Below are 7,666 nucleotides of genomic sequence, written 5' to 3'. Positions count from 1 at the left end.
ATCCTAGCACTCCATTGGCCAGGCCTAGTCACCTGAATCTGCAGCAACCTCCCTTCTCCCTAGCTGCAGCGGAGGTAAAAGCCAAACCAGGGAACCCAGGCCACATTTGTTTAATGGGTCAGTCCCTCCTAGGGGCAAAGTGTACCAATGGCAGTGACATATTTAAGGGGTAAGTCCCTCCTAGGAGCAAAGTGTACTAATGGCAGTGACATGGTTAGGGGGTCACATCTGGGTGACTGATGCATTTTTACCAAAATCTGACACCTGCATTTTAAAGTTAATTTGTAAATATGGTGAATGGAGACTTGGGAGGGGGCTTGATTTCTCTGTCCACTTTTATCTGATGCCAGTGTGTGTTCAAAAAGAGTTTGCACAGGAAAAAATCTCCCCTTTCCCTCCATTGTCTGTGACATAATCATCGTTGGATAATGGTGCAGAAAATTATTGAGAAACCCTCCCCTATTCAGAGCTCACAAAGCAAATAGAAAGTATACTTAATATCCACAAATCTGCCAAATATTTGCTTTTAGCATGGTTCCTTTTGTTTTAGGATGCACTTACATTGTTAAACTATTGACAACATGTACATTTACTAATCTACCAGGGATTGCAACGCTCAAAGATTCTGCTTCAAATGTTATACATAGTGCAAAGTGTATTCAAATAATTGGAATTAGCATCTCAGGTATGTTCACATGTATCTCTTCACATATCACTCTCTCACTCTCTTTCTCTCTCTCTCTCTCTCTCTCTCTCTCTCCATGTTCCTCTTTCACTTTCTTTCTTTCTTTCTCACTTTCCTCCTCTTTCTCTCTCTATCTTTCTTACTGTTCATCGCTATCTCTTTCTCTCTCATACACTTTCCTTCTCTTTATTTCTCTCTCACACACACACACACATTTCTCTCTCTCTCTCTCTCTCTCTCTCTCTCTCTCTCTCTCTCTCTCTCTCTCTCTCTCTCACACACACTTTCCTTCTCTCTCTCTCCCTCTCTTTTGCTCTCTCCCTCCTCTTTCGCCCTCTCTCTCTCAAACTCTTTCACTTTCCCTCTCTCTCTCGCTCACACACTTTCCTTCTCTCTCTACCTCGCTCACTTTCCTTCTCTTTCTTTCTCTCACATCCCTTTCTTTCTCTCTCTTCTTCCCCCCCACACCTCTATCCCCCTTACAAGCCCTAGCTGCCTCTCGCTGGATGGGAGTTATCACAGTAAACTAACGCAAACACTGATTGAGCTGCAACTTTTTCTTGGTATTAACAAAAGAGCCAGTTTCGCACATTTCACCAGCACAAACGAAAGCTTCGAACATCTCTAATGATAATTTATTTATTTATTTATAAAATATTTTACCAGGAAGTAATACATTGAGAGTTACCTCTCGTTTTCAAGTATGTCCTAGGCACAGAGTTAAGACAAATAATACATGGTTACAAATACAGTTACATAAATGAACATTGCATGCACAGTTAAAGATAATATATATTATGGGCGTATGAAACAGTTACAGACCAGATTAAAATGTGAGACAGCCTTAGATTTGAAAGAACTTAGACTGGTGGTGGATGTAAGAGTCTCTGGTAGGTTGTTCCAGTTTTGGGGTGCACAGTAAGAGAAGGAGGAACGGCCGGATACTTTGTTGAGCCTTGGGACCATGAACAGTCTTTTGAAGTCTGATCTCAGGTGATAGGTGCTGCATTTGGTAGGGGTGAGGAGCTTGTTCAGGTAGCTACCGTACCAACAAATAAAAAACTAAGGAGTTCTCTGCGATAGAAACATTTATTTTTTAGCGGCGGTGGCTTGGAGGAAGAATATTGCAAAGTGATTAATAGACAAGGCTCTTCTGACAGAATTAATGATTTACAACTATTTAAACTGTTGAATATCAGAAATATTTATTCACCTCCACACACGGGCTCCCTCCTCCTCCGTAGTAATTGTGCGAGATATATTGCTGAATAGTTCCTGATGCGGCACACTCATTCAATCCATTTTATTCCTCTACCCTCTAGCTCCGGGGAGGCTCAGAAAGCAGTAGATCAATACAATGTCTTGAGAAAAGTCGCCTGCGGTAGATCCATTTCTCAGGCTGGACATTGATGCTGGAAGAGCCGTAGGGACGATACAGGACGAGACGAGCAGGGGATTCTGGGACACGAAATAGCAGCCCCAGTGTGCTCCGGACACAGAGGCAAAGCCGTAATATCCTTTGCAACTTAAGTCAAGTTTGAGATCTTTTGGGGAATTTGCGGCTCATAAGGTTTGTGTGGTTTTCGGTCGGTGCTCCTATTCTTAACCCCGTTGTAGTGCACAGGGGCAGTCCCACTTGGCTGCCAAAAATCTATTCTGTAAACAAATGAAATGTCATTGGTTTCCCTGTTGAATGTCATTCTGCGTGAAGCAAAGATCTGCCTGTTGTACATGATTTGAAATTGGGTTTTTATTGGGGACACCGACTAGGGATGCCAGGTGTCCAGTATTGACTGTCCTGTATCTGGACACTCTGTCCAGTAAAAAATTAGAGGTAATACTGGACATGTATGTGTCCGGTATTACCTCTCTGGACATAGTGACCTGACCAGCTTGGGCGGGCCGTGAGATTTCCCCAAGCAAGGAGAGGGCAGGGCTGCTGCTAGGGGGCTGGGCAGCTTCTCCCATCCTGATTGCCTGCGGCAGGGTAATGCAGCCAATCAAGAGGACGTGTCAAGAGCCTGGAGGTGGGGCCAAGGAGAGGAGGAAACAACATGGAGTGGATAGCGCAGATGTGTGTGTGTGTGTGTGTGTGTGTGTGTGTGTGTGTGTGTGTGTGTGTGTGTGTGTGTGTGTGTGTGTGTGTGTGTGTGTGTGTGTGTGTGTGTGTGTGTGTGTGTGGCGAGCGCAGCGCACCTTTCGCCATTGTGTCCAGTATTTTTTAAGAAGCCACCTGGCAACCATAGCTATGGCAATCAAATATTTCCTCTAGCTGTCCCTGTCAGAGCCAAAAAGGGGTTAGGGTTCAGGGAGAAGGGGGACTCTTTGTCCCCTCTCGGTCCTGGTCCATAAAAAAAGCTCTATCACTCCCTATTTATTTATGAAAATGCTTTACCAGGAAGTAATACTTGAAAGTTACCTCTCGTTTTCAAGTATGTCCTGGGCACAGAGTTCTGATGACAGATACATGGTTACAAATACAGTTACATTAGGTGAACAATATACATAAAGACATTGCATGCACAGTTAAATAATATATGTTATAGGCGTATGTAACAGTTACAGACAAGATTCAAATGTGAGACAGCTTTAGTCTTGAAATTACTAATACTGGTGGCGACTGTGAGAGTCCCCGGTAGACTGTTCCAGTTTTGGGGTGCACGGTAAGAGGAGGAGGAGCGGCCGGATACTTTGCTGAACCTTGGGACCATGAACAGTCTTTTGGAGTCAGATCTCAGATGACAAGTGCTGCGTGTGGTAGGGGTGAGGAGCTTGTTCAGATAGATGGGTAACTTGCCCAGAAAGTATTTGAAGGCAAGACAGGAAAAATGTATTTGCTTTGAAAATATTACCTCAAGTTTATCCTAACTCCCCCCCAAAAACCCTGAATCTGCTGACATAAGGCAACTTTCATTATAATAATTGCCTTCAATATCCAGAAGGTTCTATGGTTGCTGTTTCCTCTCCCAGAACCCTCTGTGTGTTTCGTACTCACTGTTTATGGGCTTCTGCATCCCATGTGAGGGCAGAGAAATCGCAGCACTCTGCCCCAAACATCGCTGCCCCTGTAGCAGGGTTTTTGCCCCTATAGAACACCTACCTCCACGGAAGAACTCGGAGCACTGCGTAAACTTCATCTAAAGTATTTCAGATTATTCTTATCACAACCAACCGGACTCTGTTCTACATGGGCGGGTATAACATGGGGCACAGTATTCTACTTTACTATCATCCTAAATTTTTGTGCTGTGATCTTCCTGCAACGTAAGCCTTTTCGCAACACAGATTTGTATGATGGAGACACTACCTGCTATCATATATTGCAGGGAATGGCCAACTCCAGTCCTCAAGGGCCAACCAACAGGTCAGGTTTCCAGGATATCCCTGCTTCAGCACAGATGGCTCCATCAGTGGCTCGAAGACTGCACCACCTGTGCTGAAGCAGGGATATCCTGCGGAAAACCTGACCCGTTGGTGGCCCTTGAGCACTGGACTTGGCCACCCCTGCAATATATTGCATTTGGGGTATTGAAGACGCCCTGGCCATCCGGCTTCAATGTTTTCAATCACCATTCCCCCGCTCCGCACACACACAAACACGCACACGCACACACACGCACACACACGCACACACACACACACACACACACGCACACACACACACACAGTGTGTATATATTCTTAAAATCCACCAGCTTGATTTTAAAATCCAATGGCAAAGAGAAAACCAGGACTGGCGCTTAGGTATAGATAGTGTCACAGTCAAACAGAAGAGAACAGTGGGATGGTAAAAGAGAAGCCTCTCACCCCGCCGTCTCTCAGTGTCAGTGTAGCCACGTAGGTTTCCCACGTGTGTGCCGTGGTGATTTAGGGAGAATCACCCGGGGGTTTGCGAGACAAGTTAAGCAACGTACATGTTAAAAATGCAATGTCCTCAATACTGCGTCTCTCCTAATTTATTGGGTTTTTTTTCATGTAAAAAAGCAAAACTCCAGAGTTTTTGCTTCATACAGAGATGTGATAGTTCATTAATTTAGTGTATTTGCATCTCTCCCCCCCCCCCCCCTCCCCAGTATTGTCATTTTGTAAAGCACTGCATAGACTATTGGAGCTATCTAAATAAACGTATACAAGACAGAGAGCGAAAGAGTGAAATAGAGAAAGAGAGAGAAAGGAAGAAAAGAGAAAGTAAGGCTGCGCTTATAGTGCCGGCTACGGCGACGTCGCCCGAAAACTTGTAGTAAGCGCGACGCAACGGAGCGACGGCAGCGACACGAAATTTGGAAGCCGGTCAAATTTGATTTTTCAGAGGCATTCGCACACATGTGACAGCCTCTGAACCAATCAATGACCTGGTCGCCCGCGACGTCGCTGCAAAGCAAATTACAACTTTCGTTAGCAGCGACGGGTGACGCACTATAAGCGCGGCCTATGAGAGAGACAGAGAGTTAGATAATAAGAGAGAGAGAAAGAAAGATAAGGAAAAGGAGAGACAGAGAGAGAGATAAGGACATAAAGAAAAAAGAAAAGAGAGAGTGAAGGACAGAGAAAGAAAAGAGCAAGAGAGATAAGGAAGAAGAAAGAAAGAATGAGAAAAGAAAGACAGAAAAGAAAGGAAGAAAGATAGAAGAGATAAGAGGACTGCACTGTTAGTGATGGAATTACACACTGGTCTTTCTCTCTGGGCTCAGAAGCGGTATTTTGACCCACTGCACCAAATGAGGGATTTATTGTTGATCTCAGCCAGAAGTAACTGTCCTTTCAGTTTTCCAAACCAAAAGCAAGGCCATTTCCTGCCACGCAGGGACGGGACACTGTACATGGTGCGACTTTATTTTGCACAATAAAAACAGTTTCTTTTAAGGAAACTTCACTGTCTTTTGTGTTCTCGTGCAGTGAAAAGGACTATTTGACTCACAAAAGCGTCTTCCGCGCACAATGTCTTCGAAACTAACCTTTTGTCTTCCGATTAAAATATAAGGACAATAACCGTGTGTATCGCTGCCGGGCTTCAGGTTAACGCTATGTAAATGCTGCACATGTCCGCCCGCGTGTGTAACCGGACACAGCTTTATGTAAATTGTTGCAGGGTTTTTAAGTTACACCTATAAATATTTGATTACATGACAGTCGAATTAGTTATATTGTAATACGGCTCTTCAGGATGAGCTGCATATGTTAAGTGTGGATGTGTATCTTGAAAACTGAATTCTTCATTGTCTGTATTTATTATTATTGATAATAATATTAATAATAATGACAAATTAGTCATCTACAACCCTTGCGTGCCTCTTAACCATTTTTCTGCCAAAGCCTCCAGCAATAGGCGGCATAACTGTAATGACAATAATGTATTTGTAGGAGACTAATGTATTATTATCATTTTATAATACTATAAATATGATAATAATATATTAAGAAGGACAATATATTCAACATCTCTGATCCTTGTTTGTCTCTTAAATAACAGCAGGATTTGTTTGTTTGTTTTTTTTAAATATCGTTCACTTCTGTTCTGACTTGGATAAACATCTTGCAGTTTATTATGAAAATGAGCTTTTTAATGTTATTTAGAAATGAGTTAGTCCACATTAAAAAGGTATCACCTAATACTGAAGTACTCATTCATGTTACTTAGGAATTTCTTCCCAATATTTAGTCTGTCCATGCGTACGCTTCCAAATTATTTTTGCGAGGTGCAACGATTTTAAAGTGTTAGCTTTTGGGTCCGGCGTCTTGTTACGTCTGTGAAGCACTCTGCCCATGTTGCATTCTCTATATAAGGATCTAACATTTCTATTTAACACCGACGTTGGAAGCTTCACGCCAACGCCTGATGCTAATCGTGAGATAAAAGCTCTCTGGTGATAAGGTGTTGTAATCCTCCCATTTCTTAACACTTCGCGCTATCATAACTCGCGGAGATAACACTTTTGTGAAACAGGATTCTCTTTACCTTTTACTGGAAGGAAACTCAGTGCACAACCTTATCTCGGATTTTAATACCATAATGTAACGACTCACAAGGATTATAGGTGGAAGGATTGATGGTGTATGAGGGAGATGCTAAGGAGGCCATGTCCTCTCCCAGAATCCTTTGCTTGTCTCGCCCTGGCTGTGTATTGGATGGCCCAGCCAAGTGAGGGCAGTGACATCACCAGGCTGAAATGGAAGCATCATCTGGTGCTATTCTGCCATGTTGTTTTTTTCTGTGTTTTTTTTTAATGGGACTTTCTACAACTTAGAAGGATTAAGAGGTTAAAAAAAGGTTATAAATAAAAGGTGATGAAATAAAAGAAAAGTTGAAAAGAGGGAATTCAGCCTTTAAAGAAATTGGCTGGTTGAAAAATTGCAAAAGTTATCAAATATACTTCAACCATCTCCTTTGAGCAGCTTTTATTTGTGCACGTATTCATTATTTAAAAACTTGAGACTATTACATATAAAAATATCCCCAATCCTGACAAATGAGCAATGGTTAAACAATTGTACAAACTGTCAAATCTATTTTTTTTATTTAAAAAAAAAACCCACACAATCAGGAGCGTATTTTAACAAAGCGTGCTTATTTGTTCCATAAACGTTAAAAACATATATTTTTATAACAATGCTGCATCCAGAAACCCAAATAGATTATTTTAACAGTCCCCATCTTCCCAGTCTTAAAATCATATGAATTTAGCATGTAAAGCCTGCCTTTCCTGCTTTATAAATGCATTTAATTACTACTTCTAAATTAATGCATTCTGTAAAGTACCTAAGCAAAACGTGTGTGTGTGTGTGTGTGTGTGTGTGTGTGTGTGTGTGTGTGTGTGTGTGTGTGGTTAACTGTTCCCTACAATTTTGCAAGTCTTACGTGTATGTGTGTGTGTGTGTGTGTGTGTGTGTGTGTGTGTTCTTACTGCATGGGTTAACTGTTCCTTACAATTCTGCACGTCTTACTAGTGTGTGTGTGTGTGTGTGTGTGTGTGTGTGTGTGTG

At 42.3% G+C, this 7,666-nt stretch overlaps 1 protein-coding gene and 1 long non-coding RNA gene across 2 annotated transcripts in view; one reads left to right on the top strand and one right to left on the bottom strand.

Moving 5' to 3' along the window:
• The first annotated feature begins 57 nt into the window (after window positions 1–57).
• The window catches only part of SALL1 (spalt like transcription factor 1), a 39,433-nt gene continuing 31,824 nt past the window's right edge, over window positions 58–7,666 (top strand). Inside the window, exons 1-2 of the mRNA XM_075577149.1 lie at window positions 58–169; window positions 2,008–2,255. The gene's annotated coding sequence lies outside the window, so the exon portion shown is untranslated. The remainder of the gene's footprint in view (window positions 170–2,007; window positions 2,256–7,666) is intronic.
• The window catches only part of LOC142470176 (uncharacterized), a 10,921-nt gene continuing 5,049 nt past the window's right edge, over window positions 1,795–7,666 (bottom strand). Inside the window, exon 2 of the long non-coding RNA XR_012789208.1 lies at window positions 1,795–2,341. This is a non-coding gene — a long non-coding RNA (uncharacterized LOC142470176). The remainder of the gene's footprint in view (window positions 2,342–7,666) is intronic.

Source organism: Ascaphus truei, chromosome 19, assembly GCF_040206685.1.
Source record: "Ascaphus truei isolate aAscTru1 chromosome 19, aAscTru1.hap1, whole genome shotgun sequence".
NCBI lineage: Eukaryota > Metazoa > Chordata > Amphibia > Anura > Ascaphidae > Ascaphus > Ascaphus truei.
The sequence above is the reverse complement of the archived record's forward strand: the minus strand, read 5'-3'. Positions and strand labels throughout refer to the sequence as shown.